The sequence below is a fragment of the Zonotrichia albicollis genome, chromosome Z (assembly GCF_047830755.1).
Source record: "Zonotrichia albicollis isolate bZonAlb1 chromosome Z, bZonAlb1.hap1, whole genome shotgun sequence".
Taxonomy (NCBI): Eukaryota; Metazoa; Chordata; class Aves; order Passeriformes; family Passerellidae; genus Zonotrichia; species Zonotrichia albicollis.
The window spans coordinates 73,187,876-73,208,882 of NC_133860.1; the positions used below are offsets into that span (position 1 = coordinate 73,187,876).

At 38.3% G+C, this 21,007-nt stretch overlaps 1 protein-coding gene across 4 annotated transcripts in view; it reads right to left on the minus strand.

The window, feature by feature from the left end:
* CSNK1G3 (casein kinase 1 gamma 3) overlaps positions 1-15,138 on the minus strand; it is a 68,640-nt gene extending 53,502 nt beyond the window's left edge. Inside the window, exons 1-3 of one of the 4 annotated variants that reach the window (XM_074532448.1) lie at positions 14,924-15,138; positions 10,169-10,276; positions 1,059-1,116 (exon numbers count right to left, since the gene is read on the minus strand). The gene's annotated coding sequence lies outside the window, so the exon portion shown is untranslated. The remainder of the gene's footprint in view (positions 1-1,058; positions 1,117-10,168; positions 10,277-14,923) is intronic. The other 3 variants (XM_074532447.1, XM_074532450.1, XM_074532449.1) reach the window with 3 other exon arrangements.
* Between the last annotated feature and the right edge of the window lie 5,869 nt (positions 15,139-21,007).

Consider the following 21,007-nt stretch of genomic DNA (forward strand, 5'->3'; position numbering starts at 1 on the left):
TAGTTATAGCATGGTTATAACTATATGACATTTAAAAATCATTAATAACAGCTGACTAACATATTACCCGAACAAGGAAGTACATGGAAATTTGTTTAGCAAAGAAATATGACCACAATACCGTGAAAGGGGGAATGAAAGGCTGGTTCTGAGAACAAACAAAAAACTCAAAATGCAGATTACAATCCAAGATGACTTGCTTAATGCCAGGAAAAAGGACTTCAGCAGTGAGTAATGAAACTTGTGGTTTCTTTATGGTACAGACAGAAGTGTTTAAGAGAAAAGGGGACATCCTACATAATCTTGCACGCTTCCAGATACACTAAAGTCACCTTCTAAACCACAGATCTCAAAGGATCGATGGGAAGCAATAGGTGATTTTCCCTCATCCACTATGCTACAAAGGCATAGCAGAAGGAAAGGAAGAAATAAGGAAGCTAGACATTAAGTGTGTTGAAGTGGAACTTCAAAGTCACCATTCAGTTCTTAGAATGCAGGCCAGCATGTTTGATGCAAAAGAATGCAACTAGATGTTTTAGGAAAGAAAAGAATTCCATATTTTACTGTCTTTTTCAGGAAGAACTAACAATAAACAACCCTAGAATTTTTAGTGTACCAAATACATGACAAACAACATCAATTCTGATTTCCAGAAATGTGTCCATTATATGGACAAATCTATTACACAGTAACTTATGTCATCCCCTTTCCTCCTGTTGAACCAACAGATACTCCATTTACATTACAGGCAAGCTTTCTTATATAAACTGAAATTAGTACCTTTTTATAAGATATTTGCTAAATAACCAACACAAGTCCCTCACATTTTTCCCCCACTACATATCTAAAGGAAGACATGGAAGTATTCCTTGTCACAGTTTCTCCGGGACACAGGTGTTCTCTTACATTCTCCTAATAAAATAATCTGCAAGTAACTCAAAACAAGGACAGTGCTTATGACTTTCTCCATTTTGAAGCTCCTGTGCAATATTTCATGATGTATTTACCTTAAAAATACAAAACTTTTTCATGGTTGTATTTATTTCTATTGTACTTACCTATGACAGTGTTATAATGTTGATGGCTGTATCTTCTCTTCACCATAATGCTCACATTCTAGAGAAAAAGCACGAAAAGGCAAAGAGATATATTTACATAGTATTTGCAATTACTTATCATGTAAAAAAATCTGATACAGAATGAAATTACAGGTTTTTTTTGACTATTAAGGAAGATGCAGCAGATTTGCCTCAAAGACTCAACGTCACTTTTAAGGCTCAGAAGACAGACATCATTCAAAGGTGTGCATCATCTCAAGCACAAAAGGAATACATACAGTGTAAGCATTGTAAATTATTGGCAAAATCACTTTCTTGCTGTATGATAGCTATAGGCAATCTGTGAAAAACATGCTATCCTCATCTCACAGCTTGATTTTCTGTTTAATTTTTTTTTTCATTTCTGCCTACATAAATGAGCACACTTAAACCATAAACTTCAGCCCAACATTAGGGAATATTGTTAGGATTTAAATAATTGTTCTTAGTTCAAAAAGATACAGGACTAAATATCAGGAAAATCCATTAAAGACAAGTTGACAAAGCAATATCAAAGGAGTGAAATTACTATGTTCAAATGTGAAGAGAAAGGCAAAAGAAGCTATAAAAAAATCAAAATGGTATTACATAGAATAAAAAGTAATTAGATCTCAATTATAAATTAAATCTCAAATCTATATTGACTGAAGACAAAAAATAAAACAAGACTGGAAGAAAGCAAGTAACTTCAGAGTGACTGACATGCACAACTAACAACAGCTAGCAGAGATTTCATTTTTTTTTGGTTTAATCTGATAGACTTTTCCAAGCCCTGTAGAGAGAATGCAGGAAAAGTAAGGAGAGGCACGGTAAAGAAAAATGACAACAGGGTTCCAATTGACTCACTACTCACACACCTAACACTTCCAGAAGTATCCCTAGATAAGAGCTATAAATTTATACATCTCTCTAAAACTCTTCTTGAAAATGTCCCAATTAACACTACTGAAGAGTATATGCCACATAGGACCCCTATTCTGTAGCAACAATGACTCTCTAGGACACTACATAAGGCAGAATAAAAGAACAGCTCATTTAAGCATCTTCTTTATTCATACATTTCTCAAAAGCCTGTTCCTGCAGCAACAGCAGGAACACCACTGTAATTATATGCAAGCTTACATGTTCCAAAGTGTTGTCATGACAATGTTCATACGCAAGTGTGCAAGTCACCTTTAAAAAAATCCAATTTACTATCTACCTCATTCCTTTTTCATGTTCCAGAATTACTCCTAAACAAACTAACTAAGAGAACATTCAAGTAGCTAAATAGGACATTGCACTGCCCAGGAATGACAAACTTAAATGAAACATGCAACCATAACTGCTCCCTCAGGTAACATAAGCAGTACCCTTCATTGTAATTACAAGATCATACATCACTGCTAGTATCAGTATACTAACATTTTGCTCTACTTTTAAGAAAAGCATATAGCAGCAAAAGAGCTACAGAGGAAAATAAAAATTTGATAGAGCTTTAAATTACATTGGAAGAAGCAAAAGGACATAAACAGGTTTGACAGTGATAAGCAATGGGATGGTATGCCAAAACTCAAGGAACTGAGTGCTAGTGAGATCCTTAAACTGGTCTAGGAGGTGTCAGCTACAATGGACCACATCCAAAATGTTTCCACACCAACACGCGAGGATCATCACTGGAATAAGTGAAACCTGGTGAGATGAACCCCTTGATTGAAGTGCCATGTTGGATGGTCACAAGTTCTCCAGGAGGGACAGGCAGGGCAGGTGAGCTGGAAGGGCTGGAATACGGCCAAGCCAGCGATCCCAGGCTGACAGTCTCTGAGCAAGGATTAAGGGACAAAAAATAATGTGGACGCCATTGCAGGAGTCTACTATAGGCCACCTATCCAGGACAATGATTCCAGAAAATTCCTCTGAGGAACTAAGGGACACCTTCAAAACAGCTGCCCTTGTCACACAGCTGCACAAATAGGTCCAGAACAGTCCGAAATCTGGGACGTCTTACAATACTAATTGAGACAACTACTAATGGAGCCAGCTACAAAAGGTGCCCTCCTTGATGTGTTCGGGAAGATCGCATGAACAAAGTCAAGACTTGGTCACAGTGAAACCTTGGCCACAGTGACCACAAAGCAATTGAGTTTAAAATCACAATTATCAGGAGAAAAAGTGACAGTAAAATTTCAGTCCTGGGTGTGACAAGAGCTGACTTCAAGCTTTTAAAAGAATCAGTATGATGGCCTGAGGAAATGGTTTTGAGGGTGCTGGGGTCCATCAGATCTGGTCATTTTTTAAGTGCCACGTTCCAGGGCACAGGAACAGGAAGTTTCAAAATGTCGTAAGTCAAGCAGAAGAGGGAGAAGGCCAGCTTGGCTGAGCAAGAATCTTCTCTCAGAAATAAGGCAAAAAAGTGAGTTGTATGCCCAGTGGAAGGAAGGCCCAATGAAGGGAAGAACTACAGAGAAGCTGTAGCCAGTGACAGAACCTGAGGGAATGGCATGAAGTTGTGTCAGGGGAGATTTAGGTTGGATATTAGGAAAAGTTCTTCACCCAGAGGGTGGCTGGGCACTGGAACAGTGCTAGCTAAGTGGGCACAGCACCAGACTGACAGAGCTCAAAAAGTGTTTGGTCAATTCTCTCAGGCACATGGGGTGACTCTTGGGGCATCCTGTGCAGGGCCAGGAGTTGGACTTCAATGGTTTTTCTGGGTCCATTCTAATATGGGATATTTTATTCTTTTATGAAACACTGTAAAGTAACAGTCCTGGTTTCAGCACGAGGCATTTAAAATTCACTCAGCCTTCTGGCATTTTCATACTTCCGCAGTTTCTCACCTCTCAAGTAGCTGTTCACATACTTCTAACCTCAAGGGCTCATGATTTTTGGCAGTTACAGTAATTTAGCAACACAGCTTCTTCTCACATCTTCTAGAAGAGTGAAGAGAAAGTTTCTAGTGCCTCTGCCACAAATTTCCAAGACACTTTCTCTAACTATATGTTATTTTTATTGAATACTTCACCTACTACAGTCTTCAACTGAGATGAAAAACAGTCACATTCACTTTCCAAAGATCATTTCCATGTTACAAATGCATCTGTACTGCAGAAAAAATAACGTAAGATTCCATCCAACAAAACTCTTTTAGAAATATTTAAGAGCAGAAAATCTGAAATTCATACTACAAAACTGAAACCAAGCAAGAATTTCACTGGGAAATCATAATACAAAACTTAAACATCTAATCAACTGTTTCTGCTATTTTTGTATGCATCATGGAAAAATTTAACTGTTCTTTCTAGATTAGTTATTACTGCATTATTTTCATTCATTTTTATATACATGTCTCTATGCAACAGAGGAAATCTACAAAATTCAAAATCCACAGCAAACAGGCTCATAATTGAAGATCCCTTGAAAGTTTAGGACAGCAGTTTCTAACTGTGAAAAAGTTTTCAAACAGAATTTGAATTGGAAAATATCTCTGAAATTACATACGATTTAGTTAGATGCACTGTTTTATTTTAAATGAAAAATAAACATTTAATGACAGAAGAGTGGATTTCATTATTTTCACTTTAGTCCAACAAGAGCAATGTAGGCTTGCACATGACTTTAACATGACCAATAGTTGAGCTGTTATTCCAATAATTTATATTACAAATAAATAGGTCTATAGCTTTATTTTTTGTATATTTTTCAAGTAAAAACTAAAATAAAAAGTTGTTTAATGATTCATTGCATGACTCAATTAAATGTAACCAAATTATTACTTCATCATTTTTCAGATTTCCAAAGCAGAAACAATATGCAATATCATTAGCACTTCACTCAAAACTAAAGACAAAATTAGTGTGCTGAAACATTCAGTATGTAAAACTTCCACAGATGAAACATTCAGTATGTAAAACTTCCATACTCATGATGTCAGCTTTGAAAAACAAAGAACATTTCCAAACAAATTTCTCCTGACACAATTTATCTCTCCAGTTATCAGTAACCTGTATCAAAATCGCTCATCACTGAATCATTTTGGAAGTCATAGATGGTGTTCTTCATATGTGACCTGGCCACAATGAACACTTATTCATCAGTAACACATTTTGCTCTAAACAATATAATCTACTTCATACACTTGGGGAATTCTAAGGCTAATGGCCTCTGATTTTACAGTTTTTTAAAATTTTTTTCACATTAAAACAAAATACAGCTTGGTATTATCTGTTCCTCATATTGTCAGAAGTTAGTTGTTTCATCAAAGACTATTTTATTCTCCCATTCCTTAGGTACTTATTCTAACTTCAATTAGTTAAACAATTACCTTGAAAGCACTGCAAAAAGAATATGTAAGTTCTCTAAACATCATCTTCCTTCCCCCCCCAAAAAAACCCTGTATTTTTGTAGTAGATGTGAACTAATACAAGATATAAGGATGATCTTTCTCAGCTTCACATGGGAAGACTGCTGTCTCCACATAATAAAATAAGAAACATACAAGAAGTGACAATGCAGCTAAATAAGATCTTCAGCAGGATCAACTTTCAAGCCATCAAAAACCACAGCCACATCATTTCTCTGCCAGTTTGCCTTTCCAAATACTTAACTACAGAACCCACATTTGCTACATTTCCTTCACAGAGAAAAAGTACATAATACACTAGTAAGTTTGAAATCCTTCCTAGAGGTTTCATCAGCAAAGAAGGAAAACACACAAAGCAATTGCTACTTCTTGATCACGTAAAACTTTTCACACTCCAGAAGACATGAGTGTTTATTTAAGAAAGCAAATATAATAACCTTATTTCAAAGGCAAATGAAATCTTTTTATAATAGATCATGCAAGAGCTCAACTGTGCAGTTTATTTCTCAGTGTGCATGGCCTCAAAACACTTATTTTGACTCATGCTCTTCATCACTGCAAAGCAACTAGCAGATCACAAGTGCGCATAAATTTTGTTTGCATTACCAGAACTTCCAACAATACGATGTTTGTATCTCAAGTACCTTCTACACTACTATTTCTTTCTTACTTAAAAGTCTCAGTTTTCCACAGATTCTTATTTTCACTTTCTGAAACTCAGACAACAGTACTGTTCTCTCTGCATTCAGTCTTTTGCCACATCTGCCTTCTGTAATACCAACCAATTCTAGACTCAGCTAAGTTTTGCAAAAGCAAGAACAGAATTTATTCATTTTGGTGTACAAACTAGACTCTCAGCATTCCTAAAAAATACAATTGTTTTAAAATAGGTATTTGCTTACTCTTACAGATAGGTTTGATTTTCCTTATAAAACAAGGGTTTAGGTAACAATATAAGTCTACATACATACAAATGAGATGCACTGAAAGAAGCAGCCTAATTGAAAGAGTCAAGGTAAATCCAAGTATCTTTCTTATGAAGGTATTTACAAAACCAAGCCTTCTGAAGTCTTGTTTTCATCTCAAGTGGTATATATATTAAATAAAAAAATAGATTTTTCTCTTACCATATAAACAGCCACACACTATTTTCAACAAAAATAATTAATTTGAGATTCTAGAATAAGCGTTTCAATTTGCACATATATACACATTTCCCTAGGGAAAGTACATCAACAAACCATATATGGCCACATATAATCCTCCTTAAATGCAGAAAATCTAACAGAGAAACAGCTTTACTAACATTTAATCAAACACTTGCCTGTACAAGAACTAACCAAAAACCTCCCTCATCCTTTCTGAAGCTTGTTTAAGAAGTCTATTGTAGTTAAACTAGTGTAACTTTTCTTGTATCAAGGTTTAAAGTCACATGAACACATTGGAGGGCTGCCAATATCCAAAATTCAGTATCTGTTCTCTACACTTAATTTTGTCACTACTTCCTAATTAACAGTAATGCATCCTTCTGCACCACCAACTGCCAGCTCTGGTCAAAATGCTGTCACATCAGAAGACATGTACAGTACTGGGGGTCCTCCTAAGTCAACACAATTTTTCCACAAATGACAGCCTGGACTAATTATGTAGCTATTAAGCTCTCCAAGCAATCTCTTAATCTCTGTTAACCCTAAACAAACATCAGCTGAGATGGCTATCTCTGGTTACTGCATAAACATTTTTATTTTCTCATGGATCTAGAAGGCAAGTTTGGCCCTAATCTATGAACTTCACCATAGACTTTCACTACAAAATCCTATCAACTTCACTTAGAGATTCCATGCAAGTGCATGCAGTTATTTGGTTAAAACTTTTGCTCAGGCATCCTTCTTGCAGTTTCCTATAATCACCATTTCAGAGTAAAAGCTGAAAGTCAGTTTTCAGAAAGGAGAGCCATAACACAAGAAATAATTTTTAAAATCTAATGACACTATTAAAGCTGATTTACTAAAAAGAGCACAGAAAGGACAAAAATGATGGTTAAGCAATGTTTCAATCATTTGTTCACATTTCCACCACCACAACCATATAGACTTAAATGGGCTACATTGTCCTCAGCTGGCAGACAGCTAATGCTGAGCTAGCTAATACTACATAATAGAGGTGACAATTTTCTACATGAATAATTGTACCACAGCACGCAAGTATTACAGCAGAACAACAGAAAGGTTCAGATTAGCCTAAGGCTAGGCCAGAGAAACTGTGAAGTTAACACATCTAGAAGTTTAAAAAAAAAAAAAGAGTATTGCATTTAATCTAACATCGTAACTATATCTGAAGACAAAATTAAGTAGCATTGTGAAACATTCCGCTGGCAATGGAAAAAAAATTTCTGAGAGTCCAAAAGACACTAATTCTGTCTTCAGGTTAGATTTTGGATAGGCTAAAATACATAATGTGCTCTAGCATTCCACAGTGATTGTGAAGATCTGTTTTCAAAATTAAAAGTATTTTTAGTTCTCTGACACAATTCTGTCACTTAACTTGAATTACATGGTCGAATTCTACTTCAAGAACTTAAGACAGGAGTCAAGCTCAAGTTTAATAACTCCATATGTGAAGAAAGGGATAACTCACAGAACAGGAAAATGTCTCCAGACTAAGTTTTGCAGCTATCAAGATTTCTAACAATAACAAACTACCTGGCAATCAGATTCTGTTGTCTTAGTTGTCTCCATAAACCAGATAGGTACCTTCTACAGCAGTTCCAAGTATTTCACTACTACACACACTTGCAACTCTCCTCTCACTTGCATGACTTTCACTGCAATGTACACCAAAAATGTCTCTATCAAATCGAAAGTACAGTTCAACAGTCTTCAAAACGCTATAAAGCTTTTTTCTTCTGTTATAAGTTTAATATGGAAAAAAAATGGTATAGATAAAGTCTCAGACACCACACCAAATGGAATCATGCTTGAAACCTTCATATTGAACACATAAGATGCACAGTGACAAAAATTAAGATGAAACAGAAGGCACAGTTAAGATCTTGGATTCATCATGAGTGATGTAATACAAGACATATTTAAACTAATGCCTTCCTATGGAACTCAGAGGAAAAAACAAGTCTCCCAGTGTTCTACACAAATTCAAATGACACTAAATATGAAATCATCTGATGTAGATTAAAGTTCTGAGAACAAAACAACTTGGTGCTCTTGACATCAGTACTGTCAAGGTCTGATGGCAGTTACTTAAGTACACTGATTTTAAATCAAAACAAAATTCTCAAGCATTAACATGAGAAAATGCCAGTATGTTGATGTGGGCACTTGTGTGTAGTTAAATGCTTGCTCCGCTACTTAGGAAGCTTAAAATAGAATCATTCCTCAAAAGCATCAATGTTAGCTAAACTTAGCTGCCTACAGATTAGCATTCAACACCCACACAGCCCCAGTGCAGTAACTTCACCTTTCTGGTTATCTTACACATATCCACATAACTGCATTTGCAGGCCACCCTCTGACACATCTTCAGCTCTCTTTCTTCACAAAACCACATTAAAATGTTCTCTTCTCAGTGGAAATGTTCTGTTGCTTGCCTTGTACTACAAGTTGCAAGCTGAACAGCTCTCAAGCTACTACCACACAAAACATATAAAATCCTTCCTTCACCATGGTAATGGTTAATAAATATCTACTATCTAAACTGGTTGTTATGAAGCTTATAGGAACTTATCTTCACAGGCATAACAACCTAAGTTTGGTTAAAACTACCCTAAAAATTCCACATTTCTACACGCAGCAGATGAGAGAGCCACAGATCAAAAATAGATATCTAATTTCCTTAAAAAACACACTTAATCTTAATGAAAATTTTAAAAAATTCAAAGTACAATCAACAGTATTTACTTAAAGGTCTCACAATGTTTCACATAAAAACAAACAATAGTGAGAATACTGTTGGAAAAATTAAAAGCAAAGACAAACAGCATTTCTGTAAATACATTTTTCTCTCCATCTGACAAAAGCTTACAAGCAAATTTAGTTATTCTGTCTTCCTCTTGTCTCTTGGAAAAATTCTGCCCTCTCTCTTTACTGCTAACCATAAACTCAAGTTTCATAATTTTTTATTTAGATTTAACGATGCCTCCAGATTTAAAGATGCCTCAGCCTACTATCAGCAAATGTTACACAGAAACCTTAACAACTTGATATACTGAGCAACCTGCTGATGGAACATTGCAAGAAATGAATGCGTGCCAGCTGAAGTGATCTTCCACAGAAAGTAAAATACATTCTAGACTGAACTTCTCTGTTTCCAGAAGAAAACATTTGTAAGGTGCAACTAAGAAAATACTAGTGGTTGAGAAGAGAAACATGTCTCCCACAACCCTTAAAAGCAATCATCTCCCTGACTTTAGCCTCAGTATTACTTCATCTTCCCAAGAATACTGCACAATTAATTAAGATTTTTTTTTAAAAGCTGCATTTTAATGGACATTATCTATATTTAAGCTGACATCAAAAATATCAATACTACATGAAATTAAGTATGTTTTTCATTATAAACTAGCAGAATTCCTCTAAAGCAACACTGAATGCCTTTAAAGATTGCTTTATATTAAAAAGACGTTGAAACATGGTAACAGTCATGTTAACTACTTCATTCAAATATAAAGACATAAAATGGAAAATGCTTGGTGTCTTAAAAACAAAAAGATACTCACAGGATTCTTCCGCACATAATAATAGTTTTTAAATAGTACTTTCTTATAGGCTGCAGACATGTGTCCTGTCCTGGACTAAATCACACCTTCCAACATCACAAAGGGAACCTGTCAAGAAACCCATGCTCTTAAATTATTTTCTACAAAAACAGAAAATGCAGCCAATGAAGCTTTAAAAATGTAACAGATCCAACATTCACCAGGTAACTAGCATCTCAAGCTCAAAGACAAACTGAACCAAAAAGAAGAATTTTATGGGTTCAACAGAGCCTAAGTCTGAAATCTGCAAAATGCAAATGACAAAATGCAATTAGACAATTTTGATGTGCTTGTACCATGGCTCTTCTCCTACTGCACGTAGCACACTACCTGCTGCTCCTATGGCTCACCAGCATCAGCACTCCCACGCCTCAGTGAAGCCATGACTCACTCAGAGTACCACAAAGCTCACAAACTCAGTAACTCTACTCAGCAGAAGCTGAACCGACTCAGAGGAGGATACAAGAGACAGGATGGAGAGCAAGAGTGGAGCTACAAGACCGCATAGCCAGAGGCGGAGCAGGGGAATGCCCCATATTAGAGAGAAGGGCCTTTCCACAGCAGCACAGCCACAACGGCCGGTGTTTCACAGCCCATCAAGAGCATCCCTGCAAGGACATCACACCCCAGTGACCTCCTTACACAAACGGCTGCCCCAACACCACCTTCAGCTCTGCTTCTGATGGAAACTGCTCCATCTATATTGTTATTGCACAGGGTTTATTGAACAAAAAGCAAGGCAACTCATAAATTACTCAACAAAAAATTGCAGAGAATACAAGAAGTTGAGACAAACCACATACTTGAAGTCTAGGCTCTGCTTGCAATAAATCACTTGTATTTTTGGCCTACTGAAAAGGACATCATCCTCCACTGTTGTAGTCCCCATCCTGTCTTAACCAAAAGTAACACAATCAAAACACATGGTTGATGAAGACTATAAATCACCATGCAGGGAAAAAAATTATTTTTAGGAAAATGACATTGAATTTACTTAACTCAGTAATTAAACCTTAATTAAAAAATCTTAAATTACTAAGTTAAGTAAAACTTCTACTACAAAGTCCTGATATGTTAAAAGCTAAGTTGGCTAGTAAGCTTACAGAGAAGATCCGAAAGCATAGGAAAAAACAGTTGTAGTTATATTAATGTTACACACAAAGTCAAATTAAGTAATAAACTTACTTGAATATGCCAATCTTACTTGTGTGTGTCATGGGCTTCTGTGACCTACAGTTATTTGGGCAAAGACATTTCTGATTCATCAGTATGTCTCCCATTCCTAACTCCAGAGCACAAGGCAAGATACCAGACAAATGGCAAGATAACTGTTTTAGCTTTTCATACCCACAGAACATACATATTTTGTACTAAATATCCTTCTTTTAACAGCTAAATGGGGTTTTTAAAAAGGTTTCCCACACAAAGTCAAAAACATCAGATAAAGGAGGTGGTGAAGAGAGGGAAGTGCAGATGCTTAAAATCTCCTCTGTAAGAGATAAGGAACATGCAGTTCAATAAACATGCTAGGAGAATGCACTGGCACATTTGTAATATTCTGAATTTTTTGCATATTTGATATTATATATTTACCACAAATATTTATATTTTACATCTAAGTATATTTAATATATATTCTCTCCCCCTTTTGTTATAAAGAAACATTTTCATATATTTAAGGTAATGAATATACCATCTATAAAACAGTAGAAGTAAATGTAACAGGTGAGCTAAATCTCACCATAATAAATTATTCCATACTACACAACTAAGAGTTTCATAATCTCCTCTGAAAGTTAAAGTTGCAGAAAGCTACCTAAGTAACCACAGTCCAAACCAATTCCACAGCATGGATTGGCGCACCATGTCTCTTCTTCTGCATCCTCCCTATGCCAAAGGGGGGACATTAAATTGCAAGTGGCTTACCTAGGATCACAGGGAGGGACAAATGTTCCAGTCATTGTCTTTACCTGTTATCATCACCCTAGCTTTTAACTACCTTCTCACTAGACTGCTTTTATTTAAGCAACTATTTAGCTTAAACACTTTTTTCTTCACCCAGCTGTTTCAGCTGTAGCTTACAAAGCTCTAGAAGTCCAGCGACAATGTCTGGGAGGCTACTCAGAATTACGCTTAAAAAAACAAGCACAACAGCATCAGGCTTGATCTCATTGCATTGGTTCTGCAGCAGCACTGAAAAAGCATCAAAATGCCTGCACAACACTAAAAAATTAAGGATTGGCAGAAAATATACAAAAATTACTTCAAAGCTACCTTTGCACCTTTTAATAGATCAAGAAAATCAATTATATAAAAGTCTCAAAATATTTTTGGAAGTGTGTTAAAGGCCCAGTGTACACTGGAAATATACCATCCCATTTACATTAGTAAATGACTTCCAAGTATCACAATCAGTTTTAGATCATTTAAACCCAGACCACAGCTGAAAAGGATTGTACCCTCTTCCCGTAAGCACTGTCAGGTAGTTTGTTCATGCAACCTCAGGTGAGGTATTAAGGGTTGACTGAGAACTCTAAACATTAATTTGCAGTTCAATCAGTGAGCTAAACTGTGAAGAAACAGTATGACAGACTCCCTTACAACTTTGCTATTCCTGTGGTTTGTGTGTGGTTTTAATTACATTACTACTTTTATGTACAACATCTCAAAAAAAATCGCTCAAAAGTAAAAAGAAAAGCCTGAGTAACAAGATGTAACTATATGTTTTGTCTACAATAGACTGAAAAAAATGTTTAGCTGGAGAAAAGTTAGATAAAGACAGCTAATACAGCTGATCAGTACCCCTTCTTTAGCAATTTCTTTTTTGTAATTAGAAGATATTGGAGAAAAACAACCACTGTTACTTCCTTATTCCTCATGATGCATTCATTGTTGTCTCAAAGGCATAACTAAAATAAATTATTCTTAAACATCAGAAGACTTCCTAATATTTTTTAAACAAATTTTCAAGACAAGAGTAAAAATATTAGAAATACACATAACTTTGCTACTTCTAATCACAGAACCATTTAGCACAGTAACTAGTGAACCAAGAACAATTCTATTTCCATAGGACAAACTTTGTGGATACTGTGGGGACACTAAGATTCAATACAATGCATGAGCTTCAGTAATGCATAGTAATTGATTAATTTAATTATGAAAATTTAGTTATTAAAATTAATTATGAAAAACCTGATTATGAAAAAACTACACTAAAAGTAAGTCAATTCAGTCTTGCTAACTGTACATAAATAGGCTGGACAAGGTAAAAACTCTTTCAATAGGTTCAGTTACACTTTTTTATAGGGGAAGAACAATCTCAGAAGGGTTAAGACATGGCCTATCGCAGGTTATTTCTCTTAACTAATCTTAAATATATTTATGTTGATCACACAAAAAAAAAAGCTCTACAGAAAATGTGATGTATCAGAACTAGTACTTTAGATTCTAAAAACCGTTTACATTTTATAAGCCAATACATTTATTTGATAGAGAGTGGCAAGTGAAAAAGATTAATTTAATTAGCTGAAAGTCATTCTCAACTGATGCAAATAGTCTGCCGTTTGCCAGGTAGTTTCTCCATTTCAGGCCAGCACAACAAAATACCCTTTTTTCCACTGAAAACACTGTTTAACTGTTGGAACGTTTCAAATAAAAAGAAATTGACCAAAGGATACTGAGGTCGATATAGTTAGCACAGAAATGTCTATCTCATCTTTTCCCTGTAAAACAAAATTGCATTACTCCCATCTTGGATTTTAACATCCCAATGTAGCTCGAGATAAAATGCATTCACTAGATAAGTGGGTTAAGAAGAGGCATGAGTCTAAAGAGCAGGTAAGTTGTTTATCCTCCAAGCAATCATAACGCAGGCAGCAAGGCTTAATATGCTTAACAGTGTGCTTCACTTATAATCACGCTTAAGCACATGCACAGTATCTATTTCTAACTATGTATGCACTTACAAATTACCTTAACTATAAAATTCAGCAAGGAAAAAAAGTGTTCGATTATATTGCAATTTGTTTCTTACACATCACATGTCACTTTAACACTCATTAAGGCTGTACCAGTAAAATGAACAAGAATGCCTGAAAATAAGGTCTGTCCGAGCTCCATGGTCACTGAAACATCACTTTTAGAGATTTTAATTAATTAAAGACACTACATTCAGATCGCGCCTATAAACAACTTCCTGAAAAGCAAAATAAAAGGTAAGAATAAAAGAGCACTGGCAGCCCAGTTTGCCTCTAACCTGCTAATCTGCTAAACGAGCACAGTAGCACTCCAACAACCTGCTTCCACAGACCAGGAAAACAAATTTACTTGCTCCTACAAACCCAGCTTGGTGCTCGCTCGGAACAACCACCGCCAGGACCACCGACACAGGGAGCCCCACGGCCGCAAGCGCCTCCTGCAGGAGAGGGCACTCGGAGGTCTCACAGCGGCGGCTTTTGCCACCGGGAGCGCAGCCCCAGCGAGGCGCGGGCCCTCCCGGGGCCGGCCCTCACCCGCCCGGGGAACGGCTCTCGCTGCCCGGCCCGGCCGGCCGCTCTGTCCGCCGCCGCGCTCGCAGGGAGCTCCGCGGCCCCCGCCAGCCCCGCGGCCGCCAGGGAAAGGAGGAGAGAGACAGCCCAAGGCCTCGGCCCACGGGGCGGCTGCGACCGCTGCAACCGCCGCCGCTCCGAGAGGCGGCCGGGGACAGCAACCTACCGGGGAGCCCAGGGGAGCGAGACACAGCCTCAGCGTTCGGCCCTCCACCTCCGGGCACGGCTTCCCGACCCGCCCCGCCCCTGGCGCGGGGCTCGGAAGCGGGGCCGGCCGGGGCGGCACCCCGAGGCGGAGGGGAAGCAGCGGCGGCGGCCCCGAGCGCCCGCCCCTTCCCACCGTGGCACAGGCGCCCGGGCAGGCGGGACGCGCCGCGCGCCCCGAACGCGAGTGATTGACAGGGCGCGCCGGCCACTCGGGGGCCGGGAGGCGAACGTCGGGTTGTGGGAGGGGGCGGAGCTTGCTGGTGGGCAGAGCCGGCAGCCAATGACGGCGGGGTGGGGCGGGGCAATGCGGGGGCGGGGCCGCGGTGGCGGCGGGAGGGGCCGGTGGGAGGCGGCTGGGCCCTGGCTGTGCTGCTCCCCTCACAGCCCGGAGATCGCGCTCGGAGGGGGCCGCGGCCCCCCTGCTCCGCCTCAGCTGCACGCCTCCCTCGCTCCGAGCTTCTCCTTACAGGTACAAAGGTACCTGTTTAATATGTGAAGGGCTGGCCCCCAGGGATTGCCCTGTGCCCAGCGGCGGCTGAGTCAGTGTCAGACCGCAGCCGCTGGGCGCCTGGAGCCGCAGCTCCCTTCCATCCTCTGCTGGGTAGCAGTCCCCTAATGCCAGCACCCTGGCATTAGGGGACTGCTACCTGTCCTGTGTGCCCGTGCGGGAAACCGAGAAATCACAACCCCACGCTCTCTTGATGTCTGCAAGAGCTGCCACGTAACTATTAAAAAAAAAAAAAGGAAAAAAAAAAAACAACTTATAAATGCTGTATCAGACTCTGTGCCAGCACTCGCGCAAAAGAAAAGATCTTTAGGTTCTTTCCTAGTTCTGCAGTCAGGAGGAGAGTAGCATTTTAAAAACCTTGAGATTTGAGTATAATTTAGGCCACTAAGGGGCTAAGGCTTTAAGTATTACCTTTTTTATATTTGAATGCATAAAAACAACTTTTAAAGTTTATTAACAACTTGTTTTACGGTCTTACGGTCACTATAAATATGGAGGAGAGAGGATGCAAACAAAGGATAAGTGTTGGAGGCTCTGACTGATCTTGGAGTATTGCTTGGTCAAATAACTTTTTAGGTAAAGTTGGCACATTCCATAATATTCTAGATGTCTTTGTAGGAAAAAGAATTAGCAGCAATATAGCTTTCAGAAACTTTCAGAAGTCATTTGCTGAAGCTTCATTTCCTAGTCTCAGTAGACATTGAATTACTTTTGCCAAAAATCCTCCATGGGCAGTCTGTGCTGGAAAAGATGCCTTAATCAAGGAGGAGTGAGCATATACTCAATTCCACTTCATTTTGCAGGATCCTGGTGGACACAAGCATTCCACTCTCAGAATCAGCTAAGCAGAGACAAGAACAAGTTTTGCATTATGGTGATGCTAAGTTCATCTTGTGCAATTGTCCTGAAATTTTTCTTCAACTTTAATCAGTAATGGGCACATTCACAAGTACTGGTATTGGTTTTCCCAGTCTTTTCTAAATATACTCTCATAAACCCAACAATAAGTGCAGATTTTTTTTTTGTAAAAGCTGTAGGGTATTTTTCCAGTTACAATTTGTTCTTTAAAAAAACAAATAGTTTTAGGTTGGTTCAACTCAACAAATTACTTAGTAGCCTGTAACTCTAAGATCTAGGTGATGAACATAAGGCAAAAGAGAAAGATGTCTTATACGTGTCAGAATTTACAGAAAGGTGCATCAGTTTGGGGTAGTTAGAATTACAGGTGTGCTGCAGTGGTGCATGATTGCTACATGTAATCTTAATCTCCAAGAGCAACAGACACATGCCATGCATCAAGTACATAAAATAATATAGATATAAAATAAATATCTTTTATATATTTATATGGCTTAAGCTATATAAATACATAAAATGTGGCTTAAGCTTTATAGCATTCTCATGGTTTAATCCCAGCCAGCCCCCCAGCTCCATGCAGCCACTCACTCCCTACCCCACCAGTAAGATCAGGGAGAGAACTGGAACATTAAAAGCCAGAAAAACTGTGGACTGAAATGAAGACAGTCTGGTAGGGAAAGCAAAAGCCACACACAAGCAAAGCAAAACAAGGAATTAATTCACTGTTTTCCATGTGCAAGCAGATGTTCAGCCATCTCCAGCAGAGCAGGCCTGATCAAATGTAATGGTGACTGGGGAAGACAAACACCGTAACTCCAAACATGCCCCCTTCTTACTTCTTCCACTAGATTTGGAATTGCACCAGAACTGCTGAGCATGACACCACATGTTAGGGAATATCCCTATGGTCACTTGGGGTCATTTGTCCTAGCACTGTCCCATCCCAGCTCCCTGTGGACCCAGCCTGCTCATGGTGAGAGGCAAGAAACCAAGCAGCCACGAGCAACACTAGGAAAAGGCTTTGACTCCTTGTAAGCACTGCTCAGCATTCACTGCACACATACTAAATACAGGCTGTATTCACGCACTGTGTTTCTAGCACGAGCATCAAACACAGCCTCCTACTAGCTACTATGAAGAAAATTTAGTCTGTCCCAGCCAAAACCACCATGTGAACATCCCAAAAGGTGATAGAACTTGCTATGTACTCATATAGATGCTGCTCTAAGTGAAGGAAAAAGTACCTCCAGTATTCAGTCTTAGCATTATCCCTCATGGCATGAGCATTATCCCTCATGGAATCCTTTCACAATTCCTGCATACACAGCATAGTAACAGAATTGCCAGGTACCACACTTCTTAGATTTCTAAAACTTTTTATCTTTTTAAAAACTACTTTATTATAAAGGTGATGTGATATTTCATTCCCTGTAATATTTCAGCTTTCATTTTAATATTCACCATTTGGCAGTATTTCAGCAGCTGCTTCCAGTAGCCTATACCGTTTTATTTAGGCTGTATTTTTCTAATGAACTTATTCCCCTTTACTGTGCTGAACTATTTAATTACTAGATACTAATAAATTAAATTCTTGCACTAGAAACACACAGGCATAACATCTGGCTTTTAGGTATTATAGTTCCACTTTTCCTTCCTCTTTTCCTTTCTCTTCAGCCTCTTAAGATCTGTGTTCATTTCACACATGGAAGAAATAAATGGGATTCTTCCTTCCACCCTGTGTTTTAAACTGAAATTCTAAATATTTGTTCAATGTCAATTGCTAAAGATTGTTCTTTTTTCCACTGACATAGGATTTGAGCCTATCAAGCTCATTTAGAATAATTATTCTCAATGTGATATCTCAAACACAGTCCCTTAAAATTTCTTCCATTCAGGATCCTGTAACTTAATCCATATGCCTAGGAAGATCTCAACGTCTGAAAATAGAGCTGAGCAGGCAGTAACATCAGCTGCTGCAGTAAATTAATTATTTTTAATGGACCATCCAAATTCTGTTTAATTACCCCTTAGTTTAAGTTCCTTGTTCTGCACTAAAAGTTACCAGTGTGATAAAAAAATTACTGTGACATAGTAAAGTAACTATCACAAGCCAGCACTGCACCAGGTCTGTGTGGAGAGACAGTGGAGGGAATCTTTTCCTGGATGCTGCAAACATGTGCCTACAAACAGAAAACAAACAACCCTGGGTACCCTTCACTTGTTCGAAAGTTCATGCAATTTGGCAGCAATGCTGATGGGAAGGAGAAAGCCTTTCCTGGCTGGACTTAGCAGTGTGCATTGCAGGCTGGAGTACACTTGTAGATTCCCCAGTTTTAGGACTATAAGGAGCATTTTATAGTCCTTTTATGAATGTAAAGAGCACAGCAAAGAACCTGAATTTGTTAATACTGTATGAGAGAAACGTGAGGCTCATGCAGTTCATGGTGAGGATGGTTACATGACCAGTTAGAGAATTCCTGTAATACATCAATCTTGTACATCATACAACAATAAAAATTGATAGAATGTCATTACCTTAAATAAAAACCAGTAACTCACCTCAGCTGTTTATGTCATCTGATCCACATACAAATGTTACACTACATTCTCATCACAATCCTGAAGTTGTTGGTTGAGCTAAGTGCTCAGCAGTTTGCTGGTCACCATTTTTCTTTGGAAGAATTCCCTATAATCAAGGAAGAGTTTTCCTGCATGAGGGACAGGTGTGGAAAAGGTCTGTGATCAGGCTGATCCCCGCCATACTAATGTGTGGCAAAAGGTGGTGGAAATCAGAGTAGGACCTAAAACAAAACAAAATGAAAGAAAAGACATGAGGACATGTAGACCTTCACTGGTGATATGTCTCAACTGCATTTAAATGTTTCCATAAAACTGATGAATTATCCCATTCAACTGTATTAAAAAAAATGTGAGTTGGGTCAAGTGGAAGGACTGAAAAGACCACATATGTAAGAACCACATGGTAAGAAAATCAAGTACTTTGGCAAAATGCTACAATTCTGGAATTTGAGATAGTGATCAGTGATCTGATTGTTGATCTAACACTGCTTCATGTATAGAGAGGATTTTGTTTGTTTTAAACATTTAATCATAGACCTGCTGAACCTATTGTAATCAGTTTGTCATTATCCAAGAGGTTGAACAGAACACGCCTATTTTTTCATGTAATTAAGAATGATCAGCAGTGTTTAAAATCTAGTATTGGAATATGAATCCCAATATAACCAGTTAGATGGTGCCTGGGCCAGTTCTGACCCTCACTACTGGGCCAAAGGCAGCACTGTGGTGTTTTACCCCAGAGATACCTTGGCTGCTAGAGAGTGCAGCGGGGCAAATCCAGGCTGTCAGGACTCCGTTTACCTCAGGAGAGAGAGCTTCTGGCGATGGTGGAGAGAAAGGGAGTGGATTCTGCTAGAAGGTTGCCAGATGTTTATTCCATGGGTACAGAGATGTCTGCACCGGGCCACTGCTGCTAACAGAATAGAGGCCACATGGTCTCATTCACATTGTAAGCTCAGGGCAGGGGAAGGGGAGGGGACAGGTGAGCCACCAACCAGGTGAAGGGGCAGGGTCTCAAGGGACTAGGGACACCTATCACACGACGCCTTGCTGGTATGTTAGCCTGATTGACAGGGCACACTCAGCGAGGGGCGAGGGGGAAGGGAGAAGGTAAAACAGGACATTGCAACACACCGCAACAATCTAGGAACAAAAAAATGTGGAGATTTAAAGTTTTTGGCCAAAAAGAATCAAAGATGTACTTCAAAAGGTTTTCTATCTCATAAGCACTTTCAAAGCTGAGCTTCCCAATAAACGTTGAAAATAAAATTAGACCCTTGTGTCAGAATATTTCTAAATAAATCTATTGATTTCATTATAAGGTACTTCTTTGTTTTCATTCTATGATTCCACCTGTAGCTATTTTAATTTAAAGCTGGTTAAGGCTTTTTTAAAAAATTGAGCTTTCTTTTATTCATATAGAGTATTTTTGACAGTAGTTTCTCTTTTTCAGTAATATAGGCTTCCTTATATTCTCTTTATCCCATTTTCTGTTTTCAATATGTTTTAGAAGGACCTCCATAACTCTGGAAAATTAATTTTAAAAACCCAAACCAAACCCCAGAAGAATATTGCTATAATGTAATTTTTTTCAATCTTTTCCAGGCACTGAATTCACATCTTAATTATTACTTTCCTCTTTTACTCTAACAGTAAGGATATAATAAATAAATAAACTATATGTTTCAAGCTATTCTGCAATATTTCCTTTCATAAGAGTAGTTAGTAAGGTTCAAGGTTTTTAAAATGCTTAATTTGCTAATATATCGCAAACTGCACTAGAAATTGTACTTGATTTTTATGCCAGCTGCTAAAAGGTTCACGATTTGGCTTTACCGATATTTGTAGTTCTTCCCAATCCTTTCCCTTGAAGAGCAGCAACAAATTGTCCTTTGAATCTCTATTTTTACCCTTGTTACACCCAAGACTCTGTGCGCAAATCTGTTCTCTAGGTTACTAATTGTTTGAATGCTGCTTTAGGAAATCAATAGTACATGAGTCACATTAGAGTTTGGCTTTCTAATTGTCTGTCCAATCAATAGCATTCTGCTCATTGACACTAAAAATTTTTCCTGAAATAGAGTAATTGATCAGATA